The sequence below is a fragment of the Nycticebus coucang genome, chromosome 8 (genome assembly GCF_027406575.1).
Source record: "Nycticebus coucang isolate mNycCou1 chromosome 8, mNycCou1.pri, whole genome shotgun sequence".
Classification (NCBI taxonomy): domain Eukaryota; kingdom Metazoa; phylum Chordata; class Mammalia; order Primates; family Lorisidae; genus Nycticebus; species Nycticebus coucang.
Genome location: NC_069787.1, coordinates 90,616,656 through 90,638,366, shown reverse-complemented (window position 1 = coordinate 90,638,366; position 21,711 = coordinate 90,616,656). Strand labels below are relative to the sequence as shown.

At 48.3% G+C, this 21,711-nt stretch overlaps 1 protein-coding gene across 2 annotated transcripts in view; it reads right to left on the bottom strand.

Moving 5' to 3' along the window:
- LIMD1 (LIM domain containing 1) overlaps positions 1-21,711 on the bottom strand; it is an 83,592-nt gene that overhangs the window by 59,653 nt on the left and 2,228 nt on the right. The gene's annotated exons all lie outside the window — the stretch shown is intronic.

Genomic DNA, 21,711 nt, shown 5'->3' with positions numbered 1-21,711 from the left:
TGTACACAGGGTCAGCACATCACATCAGGGTGTACACAGGGTCAGCACATCACATCAGGGTGTCCATAGGGTCAGCACGTCAGAGTGTGCACGGTGTCAGCACATCAGAGTGTACACAGGGTCAGCATATTACATCAGGGTGTACACAGTGTCAGCACGTCAGAGTGTACACGGGGTCAGCACATCAAGGTGTACACAGGGTCAGCACATCAGAGTGTACACAGGGTCAGCACATCACATCAGGTGTACACAGTGTCAGCATGTGGAACAGAACATTTTACAGATGGTACTGACTTTGATCACTTCTTACAGTGGTATCTGCCAAGTTTCTCCACTGTAAAGTTACTCTTCTCTTTGTAATTAATAAGAACTTTATGAAGAAATGCTTTGAAATTAAGTAAACATCCTCTTCCTTATCATATTTTTACCCGCTATGCACCATGCCAGAACATTATGAGAGTGATCTTTCCAAATGACCACCTCTCTATTTTCATAATGTTTTATTTACATTTTCCCAGTGGAATCTTCTGTACAGGAGTTTTCCCTTAGACCGGGTGCAGTGGCTCACACCTGTAATCCTAGTACTCTGGGAGACCAAGGCGGGTGGACTGCCTAAGCTCACAGGTTCGAGACCAGCCTGAGCCAGAGCGAGACCACATCTCTAAAAATAGCCAGACATTGCAGCAGGTGCCTGTAGTCCCAGCTACTTGGAAGGCTGAGGCAAGAGGATCACTTGAGCCCAAGAGTTCGAGGTTGCTGTGAGCTATGACACCATGGCACTCTATCAAAGGTGACAAAATGAGACTCTGTCTCCAAAAAAAAAAGACTTCTTCTTTCAGCAGTGGCATGCAGTGGCAGTCACATGTAGTCCCCACTACTCGGGAGGCTGAAGGAGGAGAATCACTTGAGGCCAGGAATTCAAGACCAGCCTGGGCAACATAGCAAGCCAGTCTCAATTAATGACAACAAAAAGTTTTCCCTTGGGTGGCACTTGTAGCTCAAAGGAGTAGGGCGCTGGTCCCATATACCCTAGGTGGTGGGTTCAAGCCCACCCTTGGCCAAAAACTGCAAAAAAAAAGAAAAAAGAAAAATGAAAACGTTTTCCCTTCTCCTCATTTATGTATTATATGAGTAAGGACTCAGATATTTATTTCATGCTCTGTGTTGCGATCTACTTCTATTAGTATTTATTTTGTTGCTCAAATTGTCCAGATTTTGAAACCACTTTCTCAAGTAAGCTCACTTCTAAAATCACTCTTCCTTGTGAGAAGGCTCAAAATCGTGCATGTTTCCCAGGACCAGTGCACCAACAGAAATTACTAGAACAAATGTCGACTTCCAGCAGAAAGTATCTTGAACCCATCAAGCTGAGCAGCACAACATTCCTATCATTGCTCCCTTTCCTGGCAGATCATTCCACACACAGCCCTCTTGACACTGTTCAATTCCTCCCAGCACCTCCGGATCCCCACCTAATATCCTGCCACCAGGTCGCTTCTCTCCAGGATTATCTTCTTCCGTCTGGCCTAGCAATCTTCTGAGCTCTGAAATAAAGCTCAGGTGCATTTCTTAATCTCTTCAGCTTTCAGCTTAAATTGGGGTTGCCAGACAAAATACAAGATGCCCAGTTAAATCTAAATTTCAGCTTTGTTGTTTACAAATAATTTTTTAGTGTCAGTATGTCCCATGCAAATTTGAATATCGTATAAACAAGTATTTTTTAGTATAAGTATGTCCCAAGTATTGCATGGTCCTCTCCTGGGGATCACCATGTAGTCTTGGTGGTCCTAAGTAGCAAGACCTCCTTTACCCTGTCCACAGCCTCTCCTGTGGTGGAAATGGAAAGTAGACTTTGGCATAAACATTGGGTTCAAATCCTATCTCAGGCACCATTGTGGTTATCCCACCCATCAAAAGGGTTGTAACAAATAAATACATTTCTTAGGGTGACTTTGAGATTACGTGAGATCACGTAATGCCTACCACTGCTCCTAGCATACAGAGTACCCAACAAACGTTCATTTCCTTCCCTCCCTTTCCAGGAAAGGTATCTGCCTCCCTCCTTTCCTCTTCCAGGCCTTAGGACAGTGAATTGACGAAAAGATAACAGCCACTTTCCTCCCGGACGCCCACATTCCAAATGCTGTACCTCACATATACCTCCTGAGTTCTCCTCCTCCCCAACCCCAGGGTTCCTCCAGACTCTCAGGATGGAGCTCTCTCCCTGGGGGTCTCCATGCCTGCTCCTGTCCTGCAGTGTTACAACCACCCCCACAGGACTCAGCCACGCCTCTGACCTGAGCACATGCCCAGCGCTCGGCAGGTGCTCGGCTAAAGTCTGCTGCACGACTGAGGGGACGCCTGAATGGCCACCCAATCTGTGTGTGACTTCTCCCCTTCCCACATGGCGCCCTGCCCCCATCTCCCCATCCTGCTTTCTCCGCAGCCTTCCTGCCTCCCTCCTGGGGATGAAAAATACAAGTTCCAGCAGGCACTGGGAGCCTCCACAGGGGGCAGAGGTGACTGTGGTGGCAGCAGGAAAGGCTCAGAGGTCAGTGACCACCTCAAGCACTGAGGAGCCCCACTGCACCCCCGCCGGCCACGCAGAACCAGAATGAACCAGGAAGAAAGTCTATTTTCTTTCAGAAAAAACAAAATCCTAAATTTTCCTCAAAAGTAACATAAGGCTGATTTTTAGGGATGCTTTGAATCTGTATTCACCAAAGAGGAAAACCAAGTGTGACAGAAAAGGAAAAAAGAAGAGTTGTTGGTAGAGCCTGTTAAAGCTAAGAGAGGTATCTGCACTCTCTCCAATTTCCAAACAGACAGCCCTCCTTCCTCTCGGTTCTGTTCCCCAGCGGGTTAGAAGCTGGCAGAGGACAGCCGCCTGGGACTGTCTTTTCAGGACGAGCAGAAAACTATGTGAGCAGCTTTAGACCTTCCCGCTGCATCACAGGCAAGCTACCCTGAACAAACTACCTCGCTGCTCTCTGCCTCAGTTTCCCCATCTTCAAACAGGGGCAATGATGCAGGACAGGGAAGGTGGGGACGGGGAAGGCAGGAGCTCCAAGGGAGTTTGTAGGCCCTGGGCTCCTTTTCCGTGAGGACTGGGGTGGGCAGTGCTGAGGAACTGAGGGATGCTTTCAGAGGCCAGCAGTGGTGTGGCTTGGTTTTAGTCTAATAAGATCAATCTGATGGCTGACTGCCCAGCTGGACAGAAGAAAAACCTCCTAACAATTATAATCCCCTGGCACCTGTTGGGGCAGGTGGTAGCAGGGAATGGCAGCTCAAAATTCTGATTCTATAATTACCTGCATAAAATTAGAATCTGGCCGTCCCTATAAAATACAAAGACAGCAACTGGGGTGACACACCAAACAGAGGTGGCGTTTTTAACAAATAACTAAAAAGGAAAGTGTTTCATTCACTGGCTCTGAACTCTGCCTTTTATCCCTATAGGCCCTTGAAGGGTGGTACTGCCATCCCTAAAATACGCTGCATTGACACAGGAGGACTTCAAGCTATAGGCACTTGAAAAACAGCAGCACAAGAAGTGCATTTAATCTTCCCCCTTTCTTTCTGAAAACAAAATCGTTTTTTAGGAGGTGTTGTAATGAATGTCATTTGAATGTCATTCAAATTTTGTAAATAAAAGTACATTTAGCTACAATTTCCCATTTTCCCTAATAATGGCAACTTTATAGGCAACTTCTGGGAAACCCTGTAACTATCTAAAATTAAATATCACTGTGTAAAAAAAAGTCTATTTGAACAGTGATTATCCCTAGGGTAGGATAATTAGTGACTTTTCTTATTTATTTTTTTTAAGTCCGTATTTTTTCACTTTTTTACAGTTAGCTGTGTTACAGGTTTAAAAAATGCCAAAAACGGGCTGCGCCTGTGGCTCAGTGAGTAGGGCGCCGGCCCCATAGGCTGAGGGTGGCGGGTTCAAACCCAGCCCCGGCCAAACTGCAACAAAAAAATAGCCGGGCATTGTGGCAGGTGCCTGTAGTCCCAGCTGCTCGGGAGGCTGAGGCAAAAGAATCGCGTAAGCCCAAGAGTTAGAGGTTGCTGTGAGCTGTGTGACGCCATGGCACTCTACCCGAGGGCGGTACAGTGACACTCTATGTCTCTACAAAAAAAAAAAAAAAAAAAAAAAAAAGTGCCAAAAACATGGCTGGGCACGGTAGCTCACACCTGTAAACCTAGCACTCTGGGAGGCTGAGGCAGGTGGATTGCTGGCGCTCAGGAGTTTGACACCAGCCTGAGCAAGAGCGAGACCCCATCTCTACTAAAAACACAAAAACTAGGGCGGCGCCTGTGGTCAAGGAGTAGGGCGCTGGCCCCATATACAGGAGGTGGTGGGTTCAAACCCAGCCCCTGCCAGAAACTGCAAAAAATAAATAAATAAATAAATACAAAAACTAGCCAGAGGTTGTGGTGGGTGCCTGTAGTCCCAGCTACTTAGAGGATTGCTCAAGACCAAGAGTCTGAGGTAGATGAGAGCTATGATGCCACGGTGCTCTACCCAGGGCTGTTCTTTTCTATCCTCACTTCTGAGATGACAGAGCAAAAAGGAACGATAGTCATGCCAAAAAGAGCCATCACCATGTGCAACCCATTCACTACACACACTGTGCCCGATGCTTGCCCAAGGACAAACTATAGAGAACTCTGTGATTCGAAGGTAGTGAAGTCGGCAGCTGTCAAGGCCATTTCTAAGGTGAGTGTCTACGATGCCTTTGTGCTTCCCCCGCGGTATGTGATGCTGCCATCCTGCAGGAGCTGTGCCTTTCACAGCAAAGTAGTCAGGAACCGTTCTCAGGAAGCCTGCAAGGACCAACACGCCCACCCCAGTTTAGACCTCTGGGTGCTGCCCCACAACCTCCACCAAAGCCCCTGTAAAGAGTTGAGTCCTGAGGACTGAAGAAAAACTATCCTTTGGAAAAAAATAAAATGGAAATTATACTTTTTTTAAAATGGCAAAAAACACTGATTTCTAGAGAAATCTGCTTTTAAAAAAATTAAATTCTCGGGCGGCGCCTGTGGCTCAGCAGGTAGGGCGCCGGTCCCATAAGCCGAGGGTGGTGGGTTCAAACCCAGCCCCGGCCAAAACTGCAACAACAACAACAAAAAAAATAACCGGGCGTTGTGGCGGGCGCCTGTGGTCCCAGCTACTTGGGAGGCTGAGTCAAGAGAATCACCTAAGCCCAAGGAGTTGGAGGTTGCTGTGAGCTGTGTGACTCCACGGCACTCTACCGAGGGCAATCAGGTGACACTCTGTCTCTACAAAAAAAAAAAATTAAATTCTCAAGAGAGCATAGGAGCTGTCAAAAAAGGGATGAAAATCTCTTGTGAAGATAATATTTTGGGGGCCCCCGTAGCTCAATGGGTAAGGCACCTACCACATACACCACAGCTGGCGGGTCCAACCCGGCCTGGGCCAGCTAAAACAACAATAACTGCAACAAAAAAATAGCCGGATATTGTGGTGGGCACCTCTAGTCCCAGCTACTTGGGAGGCTGAGGCAAGAGAATTGCTTAAACCCAAGAGTTTGAGGTTGCAGTGAGCTGTGATGCCACGGCACTCGACCAGGAGTGACATAGTGAGACTCTGTCTCAAAAAACAAACAGATACTACTTTAACAGAAGAAATTGAAAGGCTAATCTCAAACACTGCTGGTGGGAATGTTAAATGGCACAGCTACTTTAGAAAACTCATTGGCAGTTGCTGCAAAAGTTACAAATATACCTATTACATGATCCAGCAATTCCACTCCGAAATATTTACCCAAAAGAAATGAAAACGTGTCCATACAAAGACCTGTACACAAATGATCATAGTAGACTCATTCATAATAGTTAAAAATGGAAAGAAACCAAACATTTCTCAATAGGGAAATGGAAAAACTATGGTGTACCCATACAACAGAATACTAAGCAGCAAAAAAGCACAATTGATAATGCAATAGCATAGATGAACTTTACAGACATTATCTGAGTGAAGTAAGCCAGACAAAAGAGTACTATAGTTGATTCTCATTATCTGTAATTCTATAAAATCATCAAGAATGATGAATCAGTGAACAGTGAACCATCACTTCTGGCACAAACACAGGGTTAGGCTCCTAGTCAATGAATAATCTTGTTTTATGTGTGTTTCTGTTTAAAGACACCTTATTGAATATATATTGTTGATTTATTAACACTGAGCCATTGGCCAACAGCCCCATAACTCATGCCTGAATAAAGCTTCCCTAACACACCAATTTTCTTCATAAGGCACATCAGAGCCTCCTTGCAAACACTAGATAGCACTTCAGCACTACACTGGGGTGACATTTTAAACAGTGGAATTACCAACAAAAACACAAAAATGAAAAAAAACAGGGCACTAAATTGACCATGAAAAGGCCACGTTTATAGTACGAGAGCTGAAACAAGAGCTTCGCCTTGTCCTACCAGAGCAGGGAAGATATGTATCAAGGGGCTCAAAGTTTTCGGTACTCTGTACATGTCAGCAAATGATCTCAAAAGTGGAAGGTTATGAATGAATTTCATCACGTAGGAAAATTCACAAATAATCAAGGGACAATGAGGACCAACTGTATATAAAAATTACATGAATCCATTTACATCATATTTTAAAATGGGCAAAAATAACAAATGATGAAAAAAATCAGATTAGTGTTGCCTGGGGGTGGGAACCAACTGGGAAGTGGCATGAGGGAGCCTGCAGGGGATGGAACTGTTCTTTATCTTGACAGGAGTGTGGGTCACATGGGTGCAGGCATTTGTCAAAACTCAGGCCAGGTGAGATGGATCATACCTGTTATCCTAGCATTCTGGGAGGCCAAGGTGGGTGGATTGCTTGAGCCCACAAGTTTGAGACCAGCATGAGCAAGAGCAAGACTCTAAAAATAGCTGGGTGTTGTGGCAGGCACCTGTAGTCCTAGCTACTTGGGAGGCTGAGGCAAGAAGATTGCTTGAGCACAAGAGTTTGAGGTTGCTGTGAGCTAAGACACTATGACGCTCTAACCTGGGGCAACAGAGTGAGACTTTGTCTCAAAAAAAAAAAAAGAATTAAAAAAAAAACTCAGAGACCTAGTGTTTCACTGTATGCAAATGCAGCACTTTTCAAACACAAGGGCACAAGACCCTTAAGATACTCCTCCCATGGAGAAGAGGGAGAGTGGAAGGGCTTGTGACTGCTTAGAGCAGCAGAGCACAGTAGAAGTGACACTAGGTGGTTCCCACAGCTGCCCCTGAGTATCCAGTGCAGAGATGAAAGACCCTGCAAACAACTGCACAGCTGGGTCGAGGTGCTGCTATTTTACTCAACATCACCTCTTTCCTTCCCCCCCCACTACCCCTAGCCCCCTTCCTTTGCTCTCTGGCTACAAATTTGGGCAGAGCTGCCTTTGCCCCCACCCCACCCCACCCCCAGTTAGGCATGGGTACTCCAGGGGTAGCAGCCATGGGCAGAGGAGCAGCTGCCAGCTCCAGGCCATTCACAGCTTCCATCACTGACCTCTGTGGCCAGCCAACAGAAGGCCTCTGTTTAAGTCCCTGCCAACTGAGAGCAAGGCCTCAGCTAAGTCAGGACAAGTGCCTGGAAGTCAAGGCAAATGGGCCTTTGGAAGCTTGGAGAGCTACCTCCCAGCGTGCCTCTGACCTGGGAGGCCCACACCCAGGCAGGGACTCCAGAGCCTGGACAGAGGGGCAGGGCACAGGCAACCTGCCAACCGCCATCCTAGATGAGCCAAATCCCCAATAATCCTCCTCCCACCTCTCAGAACGGGGAAACACTGCTATTCACTCCTCCTCTACATCCTCGAGGGATGGGCCACCCCTTCAGATGTTCCGCCTGCCCTCGCTAAGCTGAGAGTGTGTTTTTGAGGTACTGGAAAATCGGCTCGGCTACAACCTGCTCTGTCATGTCCTGTGCGGATGGCAGCTTAGACCCCAGAGTACCTCCTTCCTCTGTAAGACACTCACTCTAAGGCTCATGAGCGCTCCTGCCATCCCTTCCATCAGGCATCAGGCCTCAAGGGGGTTTATTTGGTGGATGATAATCATGAAATCAGCCTCCTCAAACAAACTGCATTTGCGGCTCTGAACCAAGCAACTGTGCTTGGCTTTCAGGTGGGATAAAGATGCTTTAGTAGTTTTGAGGATATAACAGCAGCAAAAGCCTATACAGCAAGCGTTACCACATGTCATTCCCTGTTTAAATAGTGCAGCCCCATCCAAAAGAAAAATAATGCAAGTCATGTGTGATTTCACATTTTTAAGTAGCCATACTTAAAACATCAAAACAGGGCTCGGCGCCTATAGCTCAACTGGCTAAGGCGCCAGCCACATTCACCAGAGCTGGCGAGTTAGAATTCATCCTGGGCCTGCCAAACAACAATGACAACTACAACCAAAAAATAGCCAGGCGGTGTGACAGGCGCCTGTAGTCCCAGCTACTTGGGAGACGAAGGCAAGAGAATCGCTTAAGCCCAGGAATTGGAGGTTGCTATGAGTTGTGATGTCACAGCACTCTACCCAGGGCGACAGCTTGAGACTCTGTCTCAAAATAAATAAATAAAATAAAATCAGGTGAAGCTAATTTAATAGTATATTTTACTTACCCCAGTATATCCAGAAGAGTCTCGTTTCAATATAGGATCAATATAAAAATACTAATGAGCTATTTTACATCCTTTTTTCCATACCAAGTCTTCAAAATTCTGCACTTCTCACTCAAAGCACATCTCAATTCAGACAAGCCACTTTTTGAATTGTTTAATAGCTGCACATGGCCAGAATCCCATTTTGGACAGCTTAGATATAAACTAGCTAAGTCAATCCTCACAATAACCATCTGTACACGCTTCTTTTGCACATTTTTCTAATAGGGAAACGGAAGCACTGAAATATTGAATAGCCTGCCTAGGGTCTCACAGCTAGTGGCAGATAGAGGGTTGGCAGATCTAAAGCCTACATCTTTATGAGGTTTTCTGCTCCCACAAATAGCTCCTCAAACCCAGACAAATCATGGTACCCTACCCCCTCACGGCCCCTCCAGTTCTCAGCTACCCAAGGCACTTTCGACCCACATGGGAGAGCTCAACCAAGTAACTCCTGGCCAGGGTAAAGGACGTGGACATCAGCCTGGTGCCCCTGCCTCCCTAGTGTGGGGTGTGGGCTGACTCCAGAGTGTGTATCCTGACTCAAAGCACTGACATTCAGGGGGAAGTCAAGGGCTATCTGGCCCCACCATCAGGCCAGGGTGCTCACTTATTCATGCAACAAGTATTTACTGAGCACCTACTGTGTGCCATGTACTACCTTAGGCCCTGGGGACAGAACGGTAAAAGGACAGGACCCCATTCCCATGGAGTTCCGATTCCCACAGGAGAAGCTAGACAATAAATGTGACAAAAGGAAGCCCCGCTAATTCTAATTCAGTCTCTTGTACCTAGTAGGTGGCTCAATAATAGCTGTTGAAAGGAAGCCTTATTCTGCCTTGGAACTATTTTTCTGAATGTGGTGATGCACAGAAGTAGAAGTGTCTGGGGTAGGAGAGGCGAGGGCCCTGAAACCCAGCAGGAAAGCCAGTGCCCCAACCCAGGGTTCACACCTGCACCCCCAGCTTCAGGACTCTGGAGCTCAGCCAAGCAAGACAAGAAACCATCCAGAGCAGAGCAGGGTGGATTGCGCCTGCAGTCCCAGCTGCTCAGGAGGCTGAGGTGGGAGGATCCCTTGAGCCCTGGCATGCCCTGTGACCTCACTTGCTTCTACGCAAACTTTGCCATTGCACACGTGTTTTTCATACCTTCTCCACCCCAGCCCTCTTCACTCTATCCAGGGCTTCTCTGCAAGCAAATGGAAGTTTCCAAGTTCAACTGACACACGTGCCTGCTCCCCACCCCCACAGTGTCTGAAGCAGGCTCTGCCTCGAACCACCATCAATCACCCTTGGAGCCAAGAGCCGTCTCCCAGCCAACAGCACTGAATCCAAAACTGGCTCTGAAGGCTCACCGCAAAAGACAGGAAACAGAATCGTAATAAGCACAGAGCACCCAGACCCTATAAAATGAGAAAACCAAAGGGCAGAAAAGTGAAGCAAGGTGCCCAGACTTGCACAGCCCGAAAGCGGCACAGTCAGGCCTGCGGCACAATGCCTGCTGCCCTTCTGTGATGTCAGCAAATGCCTGGAGCCCAGCCACAGCCAGCCGCAACTGGGCTGCCCCCAAATCCATCTCTTTCTAAATTTACTAACTAACCACATCAGGAAGCAATGCAAACTGAGATGGGGGAGGGCAACGGGCTCGTTTAAGCAGATCGCACCCTCAGGGCGAGCCCTGACCATCATGTGAGCAAACTCAGGCCTCAACTTGGTTCCACCCTACTGAAAGGACATCTGTGAACTCAGCTGACAGGGAGGCACAGGAAAACAGGGAAGCTGCTGTTATTGTCAGAAGGGGCTTCAGGCAACAAAAAGCAGCAAATCTCCCACTGACCTGCGATCTGAAATGACCCTCACATGCTGTCCAGCCCAGGGCCTGCTGCGCTATGCGTTCACCCCGAAGAGAGGATCCTGTCTACCACCTCCTCTGAAGCACTTCAGTCATACACCTCTCAGAACCGGCCGCAGGGCAGACTCGTGCTGAAATCAAATTCCCTCCTCTTGAATGAAAACATAATGGCAGGCTTCCAGAACTTTCTATAGATTATAAAAACTATGTTTAGTGGAGGGAGGTAGAGGCCCCTGATATGCTCTCAACAAGCTTCCAGTAACCGGGATTAACCCATTCCCGCTCTCCTGGGACGCAGTGAAAGTCACACAACAAGAAAGATGAGCGAAGAACACGGCCAAATCTAAACTCACAGCTCCCAAAACTTAAAAATAACTTGGCTGTGGATCCTAAAGTACTCCCTGTTAAATGTTCAGGCAAAAAGCCTCCTGCCTCCCAATGTGACTCTGAGACCCTGTGTCCAGCTGGTTTCCCTATGGAGGGGAAAGTGGAAAACAGAAACTGGAGTAGATATAAATTTGCTGGCAAGAACTACTCTTGTTGTTGACACACCCTGGAAATTTTGGTGACCTGTTTTGTTTTAGGGTAAGGTTTCTGTTCAGTTTGCCAGATATGGCTCTAAGGATGGTTCCATCCACTGTTTGGCTCCAGCCTCTCTACCCACAGTCTGCGGTTGCCACTGACCCTCAGGACAAGGCATCCTTGTTGTCCCCAAGAGAAGTGTGGCCTGGGCGGCGCCTGTGGCTCAGTGGGTAGAGCATTGGCCCCATATATGGAGATGGCGGGTTGGAACCCGGCCCCGGCCAAACTGCAACAAAAAATAGCTGGGCGTTGTGGTGGGCGCTTGTAGGCCCATCTACTCAGGAGGCCTAAGCCCAAGAGCTGGAGTTTGCTGTGAGCTGTGACACCACAGCACTCTTACCAAGGATGTCAAAGTGAGACTCTGTCTCTAAAAAAAAAACAAAAAGGTGTGGCCTGGCACACCCTTGCCCACACCTGCAGCATGTGGGGCTGTCACACAGCCTCCTCGTGGCATGGCCCACTCACCCTAACTCACACCCTTCAGAGGAACATGAGAAAAGAGCGCCCGGCCTCAGTACTTGTGCCTCAGCGCCTCTGTGACTGTCCCTGCCCTTCGGGGAAGTGCTCATGAGGGCACAAGATCCTGGACAGAAGTGGGACCTGGACACGGCCCCCAGCGGCGAAAGTAGCACCCAGCTCCACTAGCCAGCTCAGTGCTCCTCAGCCCCCTTCCATCTTTATTGCTCCTGGCAAGGGCCTGGCTCCACCAGAGATGGAGGAGCCCTGAGCCCTGAAGAGGAGGTCAGTAACCACTGAAGTTCCAACTACCAGAAAGGCAGAAACTTCCAGAAACTGAGAGGCAGCACTCAGCAAAGCTACTTCATAAATATACCAGGTAGGTGACCGTTTCCCCTTCTATAAAGGGGGGATAATAGAGCAGGGTCATTTAGGAGAATTAAACAAGTCAATACAGGTGAGATGCTTAGAAAAGTGCTCGACACAGAGAAAGTCCCAGACATTTTAGCAGAATGATCTCAGAGCCATAACTCCAGCTAGAAATCTCTTCCAACCCCTTCACAGCCTAACTGATGTCCCTTCATTCCCTTATCAGGCACCCGCTGAGCCCACACCACGTGGGGCACTGGGACAGACAAAGGAAAGACCATCTCAGAGAGTGCTGGGCCCAGGCACTGTCAGATGAGCAGGCCTGACACCCAGCAACACCTGGAGTGCCCAGGACACCACAGCAGCCCATGGAAAGGCCTGGGACATTCTGGTACAGACGAGGACAGCAAGCACCACAAACCAATGCTCCCAGCTGTCCTCCGCACTAAAGATAACAAGTTTAATTGGAACAAGAGCCTCAGGAGCCCTTCAGGTTCGTGATCATTGGAACAGCAGTAGCTCACCACGTTTGTTTCTTAAAAGACTGCTTTAGTCCTTTCTAATCTCACTTTAATTAGATACACTCCGCACAACTAATTGGCCTCTGGCTCAGTAAATGATTCTACATTTGGCCAGAGATCCAAGAACCACAGTACGTGATATATTCTGCATCACCAAGAGGCTCCCCGACTACTCTGTACTGGAAACTTTCTGCAGAAAATCTTAACGCTAATTATTTCAAGTGTGGCAGGGACATGAGTGATTCATGTTTCTTCTTTTAATTGTATTTTCCAGGAAGATCTAAAGCAAAAATGATTACCATTTGTGATTGAAAATGTAACGATATCTAAAACCAAAAATTGTTTTTTAATTTTGTAGAGTTCTGGAAAGGGGCTGGGATGCTAGGTCACTTGGTGCCTGCCTTTCAAGTCTGTCTGCCACTGCCAACGATGTTGCCCAGTCTCTGTTATTTGGTTGGCTGAAATCCAGGCAGATGATGACAGCCAATGCCACAGTCACAGCACTTTGGGCTGGGAAGGGTCCCCAGAGGCCACCTTGGCTCAGCAGAGTTGGGGGCCTTGCCCAGTATCACAGCAAACCCCTGGTTTCTTGACTCCTAAATGCATGCCTTTCGTCCGTAGTTCTTTCTCCTGTGTGGAAGCCATAAATCACCAGATATAAAGAAACATAACTTGCTAAAAAGCTTTTGGCAACAATGGCCATGTCTCAAGAGCAGTTGCATGTTCTGCATTGTTAATGGAAAGAGCAGGACGAATGGATGGAAAAAATATGACATTCTTTCCTGGTCACAAAGGATCACAGCAGAAACACCATCTCCCCTCTAAGGGAGGGGAGAAGCCTGACAGGAGGCAGACACCGTGGGAAACCCATGTCAGGATGCTCCAGGCTAGGACTCGAGATAGACTCACTTACCCGAGGGCTGGAGGGTGGGATCTGCAGGCACTGTCCTGCCCAGGACATCCCCTATGAATGACAAGGACCTGTGCTGGAAAGGGTCCCAACAGGCTCAGGGAACAGCAAGGAGGCAGAGGGAACAAGGCAGGGCGTGGGAGGGCTGGCCAGAGCACAAGAAGCTGGCTCCACTGAAACTGTGAGGACCTGAGTCAACCCCAGCTGCCCATTCCCAAAGACCCCAGCCCCCTTCCGATGGAAGCCTGGTTCAGGCTGAGGGCACGTGGAGACTGACACATATGCCTCCTTGACCTGTCGCTAAGTGAAAGGAGGAGCCTCTCTGAACAAGGTTTGAAGCTTACTCGTTGTCCCCCCCTGCAAATCTCTGAAGAGAAATGCCACCTGGTAGGTAGGGTCAGGGCCACAGCACAGGATGATGTTACAGGCCTTCAGAGAACACAGAGACCTAAGTGGGGCCCAAGCCTTGACCACTGACCACACAGGAGCCACCATCACAGGGCTTAGCACCTGCGCTGGCCCTGCATAGACAACACCAACTCCTTGTTGTTGTGAGGCCAAGCTTGGTCACCCACACAATCTCCATTCATCCCCCAACATGCCATGGTGAGTTTTTACATTGTTCAACTTTCATTTTGTTTTGTTTTAAGACAAGGTCTCACTCTTGTCACCCAGGCTGGAGTGCAGTGGCATGATCACAACTCATAGCAATCTCAAACTCCGAGTTCAAGGGATCCTCCTGCTTCAGCCTCCAGAATAGGTGGGACTGCATGTCATGCCCCACTAATTTTTTTTTTTTAAAGATGGGGGTCTCACTATGTTGCCCGTGCTGGTCTCGAACTCCTGGCCCCAAGCCATCTTCCCACTTCAGCCTCTCAAAGTTCTAGGATTACAGGTCTGAGCCACTACACCTAACCACATTTTTCAATGCTGAGAAAGTTATTTCATCACATACTTGTTCAAAAGCTCCTTTATGCTATCAGAAGTTAGACTATAGTGGTCCTAAAATGGTGGCAGTCACTAAAAGGGTCCTGAGGGAGCCTCCTGGGTCATGATCATAGTCTGTCTTGATCTGGCTGCTGGTCACTTTGTGAACATCTATGATATGTGTGCATTATACATCAATAAAAGGTTAAAAATACATGCCTTCCTGATTTTGAGAGGAAGACTGCCTGGTCTATTTAGAAACATGCACACAGGTGGCCCAATTTCCAAAGCGCCAGGCCTCCCCACATCCCAGGCTGTGCACCAGCAGCGCTAGGCAGGCAGACTTTGGCGTCCTGGATGCCATTTTTAAGTTACCTGGAGTATCAGAAATTTATTTCCACGTCAATGGAAGCCTGGATTCAGAAGGTCGAAATTAAGCCACAGCATCTCCAAAGACACTTTGGTGGAAGTTCCCAGTTAATCACAATCAGCCATGCCAGCTGCTCAGCGCCAGATGGCCGGTGAGCTTTTGCCACCTTCTTCTACTTCAGTACTTGATTCGGGTTAAATGAAACACCTGATGGGGGTGGGCATGGCTAGCTGGGGCCTTTAGGGACACAGAAAGATCCAGTCCTGGAATTCTGGAGGGGCTCCTCAATGACAAGAGTGGCCCATGTTGTTTCCTTTTATATGAAAAATGCTCAATTTTTTAATCTGGCTGGAATTAAGCCCCATATTTCAAGGACCTATTGCTAATAAAGCCAGATAAGAAGTTTTTATTTTACTTTTTGAGACAGGATCGCACTCTGTTGCCCTGGGTAGAGTATCATAGAGTCATCATAGGTGGCAGCAACCTCAGTCTCTTGGACTCAAGAGATCCTCTTGCCTCAGCCTCCTGAGTAGCTGGGACTACACGTGCCCACCACAACGCCTGATTAGTTTTTCTATTTTTAGTAGAGACGTGGTTTCACTCTTGTTCAGGCTGATCATGAACACATGAGCTCAAGCAGTCCACCAGCTCAGCCTCCCAGAGTACTAGGATTACAGGCATGAGCCTCTGTGCCTGACCAGATAGAAGTTTTTATATTATTTTTCCTTTATTTTGAGACAGTCTCACTCTGTCACTCTTGGTAGAGTGCTGGGGCGTCACAGCTCACAGCAAACTCAAACTCTTGGGCTCAAGCGATCCTCTTGCCTCAGCCTCCTGAGTAGCTGGGACTACAGGCGCCCTCGACAACACCCAGCTATTTTTGGAGACGGGGGTCTCGCTCTTGCTCAGGCTGGTCTCGCACTCTTTAGCTCAAGGGATCCACCCCCATCGGCCTCCAGAGTGCTAGGATTACAGTTGTGAGCCGCAACACTGATAAGTTTTTAGAAGGTCACTGAGACAAGGAGCAACTCCAGGTGTAGGAGACTGGCAGATGGAAGGAACGTCCGAGCAACATCAACACGGTCCTTGCTTGGACTGCTCATTTAACCCGGTGCACTGCCTGGGAATGAAGTCAGATGGGACAGGTGCCCTGGAGCTGGGGTGGGGCCATTCCTAGGAGGAGTCACACCTGTTTTCAGGCTAAGGTGAGTCTGGCACAGCAGTTTTCTGGGTTAGAATACCAAAGATCAGAAAACTAAAGACAAAGCCAGCCTCCTCTCTCCATGCAGGTAGAGAGTGGGCCCATCCATCCACTTGATGGGTAAAGGAGACCCTGGAACCTGCTTATTCTTGCCTTCCCACACCTCAGCTGTCAAATGGAGTGTGGCAGAACCTTCTACCCACTGGGACAAAATGTTGCTCTCTCCTGGACAGCTTGAGCAGTGACTGATCACCTGAGCCCACCCACAGAGGGAGGGCACAAGGGCTTCAGGTCCAGAGGACACAAAAGCCCAGAGCCCTGAATGTAGGGGGAGAATGTCCAGAAAGGGCAGGAAGCCCACCAATACCCCCTGTGGTACTTGGGAGAGAGTGAATCTGGAGGGGCAAACAGAAGGCATCCACTCTGACCTGAGAGACCACCAGTCCCACACGCCAGTAGTCAGAGCAGAAGGAAAAGCATGACTGACGTGGAAGTGCCACCAGGTATCCCTGCAGCCTCGAGCAAGTCAACCTCTGTGGCCTGGGTTTCTCAGCTGCGAACAGAGAATACCTGGCTGTGAAGGTTAAATGTTAACAATGCCAAAGAGCACTTTACCCAGAGCCTGGCACATCACAGGCACTGAATACACAGTAGCTATTGTCAGAACCACTGTGGCACCTGTGGTCACACCCTCCTACCTGCCCAGAGAAGGGGGGCTGTGGCGGACACTGCAAAGGCTGCCTGCCCAGATCTCCCTTCATGGAAGGAAGGGTGGCCCAGCTGGTGGGGTCCAGCTGGCAGGCAGCCTTCCCTATCAGGACTGCCCCACCTGCACAAAGCCATTGCTCTCAAGGTCACCCCATTCTCAGGTGGCCACATCCAAGGGCTGATCCATGGAGGTATGAAGGCCCGGACATGTCAGCCCAGTCAGACAACCCTGAGGGCCCCTCCAGCAGGCCTGCAAGGCAGCTCAGCTTCTCTGCCCACTCCCGCTTCCTTCCCCTCCCTCCACAGTGGGGACCCCACGAGTACCCTTTAATAAGCACTCTGCACACTAAACTCTGTCTCAGAGTTAAGCTTCCCTGGAAACCCAGCCTAAGACAGGTGGTTTAAGGGAGGAGAGGACCAGCAAGAGGAAGGCACCTGGAGACCAAGGAAGAGAAGGTGGGGTAGGACTAAATAAAAGGCACAACGCCTTCACACCTCACCTCTGCAGCATAAACAGTGGTGCTGAAACAGAAACCACACTGCACTGGGTGGCATCTTCCAAGTCCAATTCGTAGGAAGGCTGGAAACACAACAACATTCCCCAAGCAGCACCAGCAATTTGTCCTTAGCTCTCTCCTCAATAGAAGACTGCAGGAGGCAGGTGCAGCAGAAGAGAGAAAGAAACCATACCTCCTCAGGGCCACATCTCACTAAACCAGTGTTTTCAACCAGCGTGCCATGACAGCATCTTAGGTGGGATGCAAAAATCTCCAAAGATCATTAATTAAGTTATTTTTAAAAGCACAGTAATATTCTTTTTTTACCTTTTTTTTTTTGATCAACATAATTTAAGTGTGCCATGGAAGATTATAGGTTCAAGTGTGCTGTGAAATTAAAAAAGCATTGAAAAGCACTGCATTAAACCCAGAGATGGCAGGAAGTGCCAGATGAATCCTCAGTACAAAACCTAAGGGGTCTCCAAGGTGGTAACAGGGATTCACAACCTCTTCCCACAATGTCAAATACCCAAAGGGACACTGTTAGTTTAGCAGAAAGGGGCCTGAGCCAACCAATCCAAACATCTACTTTGTTTTGCTTTTGATTAGAACTACATCAACTCTGACTCTCCCTGGAAGAGCACTGAACCATTAAATATTCCTCCATTTGGAAGTAAAATGCAACCCTTATTTAACAAACGTAGTATGTTGGATAGACAAAATCTTTCAAGTAATACCAGATGTGGGGACAGGAAGAACATCCCCGGTGGACCCTCCTGGGGCTCCAGAGGAGGGAGCTGGGTCCAGGAAGGGCCCAGAATCTGCTCAAGGTCCTGCAGCAGGGCCACATATGCTCAGACAGAAGGACCTCCTTCTCTGCTATGTGACTGGTCACAGAAGAACAGTGGGAAGCACTGCCACCAAAACAGGGGTGGCAGCTCAGTAACATCTAAAGGGCATAGAGCCCCCAGCCCTGCCACCCCTCTCCTGGGAGCCCATCCTGCAGCTTACCCTGCCCCTTAAAGATAGGCGCATCCTAAAGGCCCATCAGTGAAGGCTGCTTACATGACCTGGGCACATCTGCACAGCAGCCTCGTGGAGCAAACTCAACGCTGATGTAGAGTGACAGCCAAGAAACACTGTTCAGTGGGACAGCATGCCACCAGCGGGGCTAAGGGAGACAAACACATGCTCATTACACCCAGGACGCTTGACTAGAAACAGGCCTAGAAGGATGCTGTTTTCACTGGGAGGGCTTGTGTATCTTTTCAAGCTTCTAAGTGATACTGTAATGCTTAGTCAAAAAATAAATAAAAAACATGGCTCAGCGCCTGTGGCTCAAGGGGCTGAGGCGCCAGCCACATACACCTGAGCTGGCGGGTTCAAATCCAGCCCGGACCCACCAAACAACAATGACAGCTGAAACCAAAAAATAGCCGGGCACTGCCTGTAGTCTCAGCTACTTCGGAGGTGGAAACAGGAGAATCACTTAAGCCCAGGAATTGGAGGTTGCTGTGAGCTGTGATGCCACAGCACTCTACTCAGGGTGACAGCTTGAGGCTCTATCTCTAAATAAATAAATAAATAAATAAATAAATAACATGATTCCATTTAAAAGAAATATCCAAAATATGATTCCATTTAAAAGAAATATCCAGGGTGGCGCCTGTGGCTCAGTGAGTAGGGCGCCAGCCCCATATGCTGAGGGTGGTGGGTTCAAACCCAGCCCCAGCCAAACTGCAACCAAAAAAAAAAAATAGCCGGGTGTTGTGGCGGGCGCCTGTAGTCCCAGCTGCTTGGGAGGCTGAGGCAAGAGAATTGCGTAAGCCCAAGAGCTGGAGGTTGCTGTGAGCCATGTGACTTCATGGCACTCTACCTGAGGGCAGTACAGTGAGACTCTGTCTCTACAAAAAAAAAAAGAAAAGAAATATCCAAAATAGGCAAATCCATACTGACAAAACACACCATTAGCTGTTGCCAGGAGCTGGCAGTAACTGATTAATGGATATGGGGCAGGAGGTTTCTTATGGGGGATGAAAATGTTTTGAAATCAGGTAGGTGGCTGCGTAACATTGTATATGTATTGAGTCCCACTGAATTTTTCACTTAAAAAAGGTTAATCTTATGTTATGAGGGGTGGCGCCTGTGGCTCAGTGAGTAGGGCGCCAGCCCCATATACCGAGGGTGGCGCGTTCCAACCCGGCTCCGGCCAAACTGCAACAAAAAATAGCCGGGCACTGTGGCAGACACCTGTAATCCCAGCTACTCGGGAGGCTGAGGCAAGAGAATCGCCTAAGCCCAAGAGCTGGAGGTTGCTGTGAGAAGGGTGACAAAGTAAGACTTTGTCTCTAAAAAAAAAAAAAAAATTATGGGGGTGGCACCTGTGGCTCAGTCGGTAGGGCGCCGGCCCCATATACCAAGGGTGGTGGGTTCAAACCCGGCCCCGGCCAAACTGCAACCAAAAAATAGCTGGGCGTTGTGGCAGGCGCCTGTAGTCCCAGCTACTCAGGAGGCTGAGGAAAGAGAATCGCTTAAGCCCAGGAGTTGGAGGTTGCTGTGAGCTGTGTGAGGCCACGGCACTCTACCGAGGGCCATAAAGTGACACTCTGTCTCTACAAAAAAAAAAAAAAAAAATTACGTTACATGAATTTCACCTCAATTTTTTTTTTAAGTATAAAAATAAATTGATGAAATTGATTTCCAATCTCTGCTTGGGAGATAGTCTGGCAATGCTAGTTAGAAGCATAGGCCCTGAGCCTGGATTTTCAGGCTCAAATTCCAGTGACACCCAGTACCGCCTGTGACACCTTGATATGTAATTTCAATTTTCTGAACTTCAGTTTCCTCACTGGTAAAATGGGCACAATGGCAGACCTGCTTCCTAGGGTGCTGTAACCAGTACATTAACATCAAGTGTTTCACACAGTGCCTGCCTAGCACAGACCAAACCCCCAGGGCCTCCACACTTGCTGCCTCATTGAGAAAGCCCTTTCCCTGGAAAAACACCCACTCTAGTCCCTTTCCTCCGTCAAGCCTTTGTTTGCTCAAATGCATCTTCTTGGTGGGACCTTCCTTGATCATCTGATTTAAAACTGGAAATCTCAGGCGGCACCTGTGGCTCAAAGGGGTAGGGTGCCGGCCCCAAATGCCAGAGGTGGCAGGTTCAAACCCAGCCCTGGCCAAAAACTGCAAAAAAGATAAAATAAAAACTGGAAATCTCCCTGCCACCCCCCAGCTCTGTGGCTCCATCCCCCTCCTCTACCTTATTTCTTTCCCTAGTATTTGCTCATTTATTTTGTTCTTTTTCTGACTCCTATTACATAGTCTGCTCCAAGAAAGCAGAGGTTTCTGTCTGTCCTGTTTAGTATGTATCCCAAAGGCCTAGAACAAAGCATGACCCAAGACAGATGCTTAGCATTGGTGGTTCAGTGGTAGAATTCTCGCCTGCCAAGACAGATGCTCAGTAAATATGCTGAATGGAGGAATAGTGTTAGTTAATATCACTATTCTTGATTCGAGACATAAACTTGCATTCCAGAATAAATAAAACTGCTTTGTTATTCAATTAGGTTTAAATTAAAAACTAAACAAAAGTTTAAATTAAAAGACTCAGTATTTCCAGCTATTACTCTCAAAGGTGGGAATTTGTAAAGGAGAAGGGACAGTTCACAGTAAGATGATGCTACATGCTTTAAAAAATAAACCAATAAACATAACCCTGACCTCTGCCTGCCGGGTCTGGTGAGAGCTGGCTCCCAAAAGGTTCTCGCGAGAAGCAAAAACACAATACCACCATGGTTTACATATGTCCAGCAGCCGGCCACTTCGAACCCCTGTCACTCCAAGGCCCTGGGGACACGCGTTCATTCAGGAAGAAACAGTAAACTGGCAGCAGTGAACCAGCTATCTGCCCCTCCCTGTCCCTTCCCTGTCCCTGCGCTACTCCCTCCAGCTGGCTCACACCTGTCATCCTAGCACTCTGAGAGGACGAGGCCAGTGGACTGCTTGAGCTCAGGAGTTTGAGACCAGCCTGAGCAAGAACAAGACCCTGTCTCTAAAAAAATTGGCTGGGCGTGTGGTGGGCACCTGTAGTCCCAGCTACTGGGGAGGCTGAGGCAAGGGGATCTCTTGAGCACAAGTGTTTGAGCATGCTGTGAGCTATGATACCACAACACTCTACCCAGGGCAACAGATCTCCTGTCTCAAAAAAAAAAAAGAACCACTGCTCTAGAACAGTTCACTTGCTTCAACTGCACACAAGTATTCATACACACACAAACAGTTGAGAGCCCGTGCCTCAACTACCAGTCCTTCCAATAGCTAGACCCACCCAACCAACTACACTCAGGGGAATCTGGTCCTGAGAAAGCTGTCCCATTCAAGATTCGCATGAACCTACGTAAGAGGCTATAAGATCACAACAAAACCCTTGAAATCCAAAGCCACAGCATTTCTCTTTTTTGAGAGCAGTCATGAGCAGTCCCACCCTGCTGCTTCAACCTTCACACATGGGTAACCCCCAGATGCAAGATCTGCTTTCTGCCCAGGGATGCTTTGAAGTTTCTGAATCAGAAGCCATCTGAAAGCGGAAACAAAACAAAAAACAAAAAAAAAGGCAGGCCACTCAAGAACTACAACATCTCT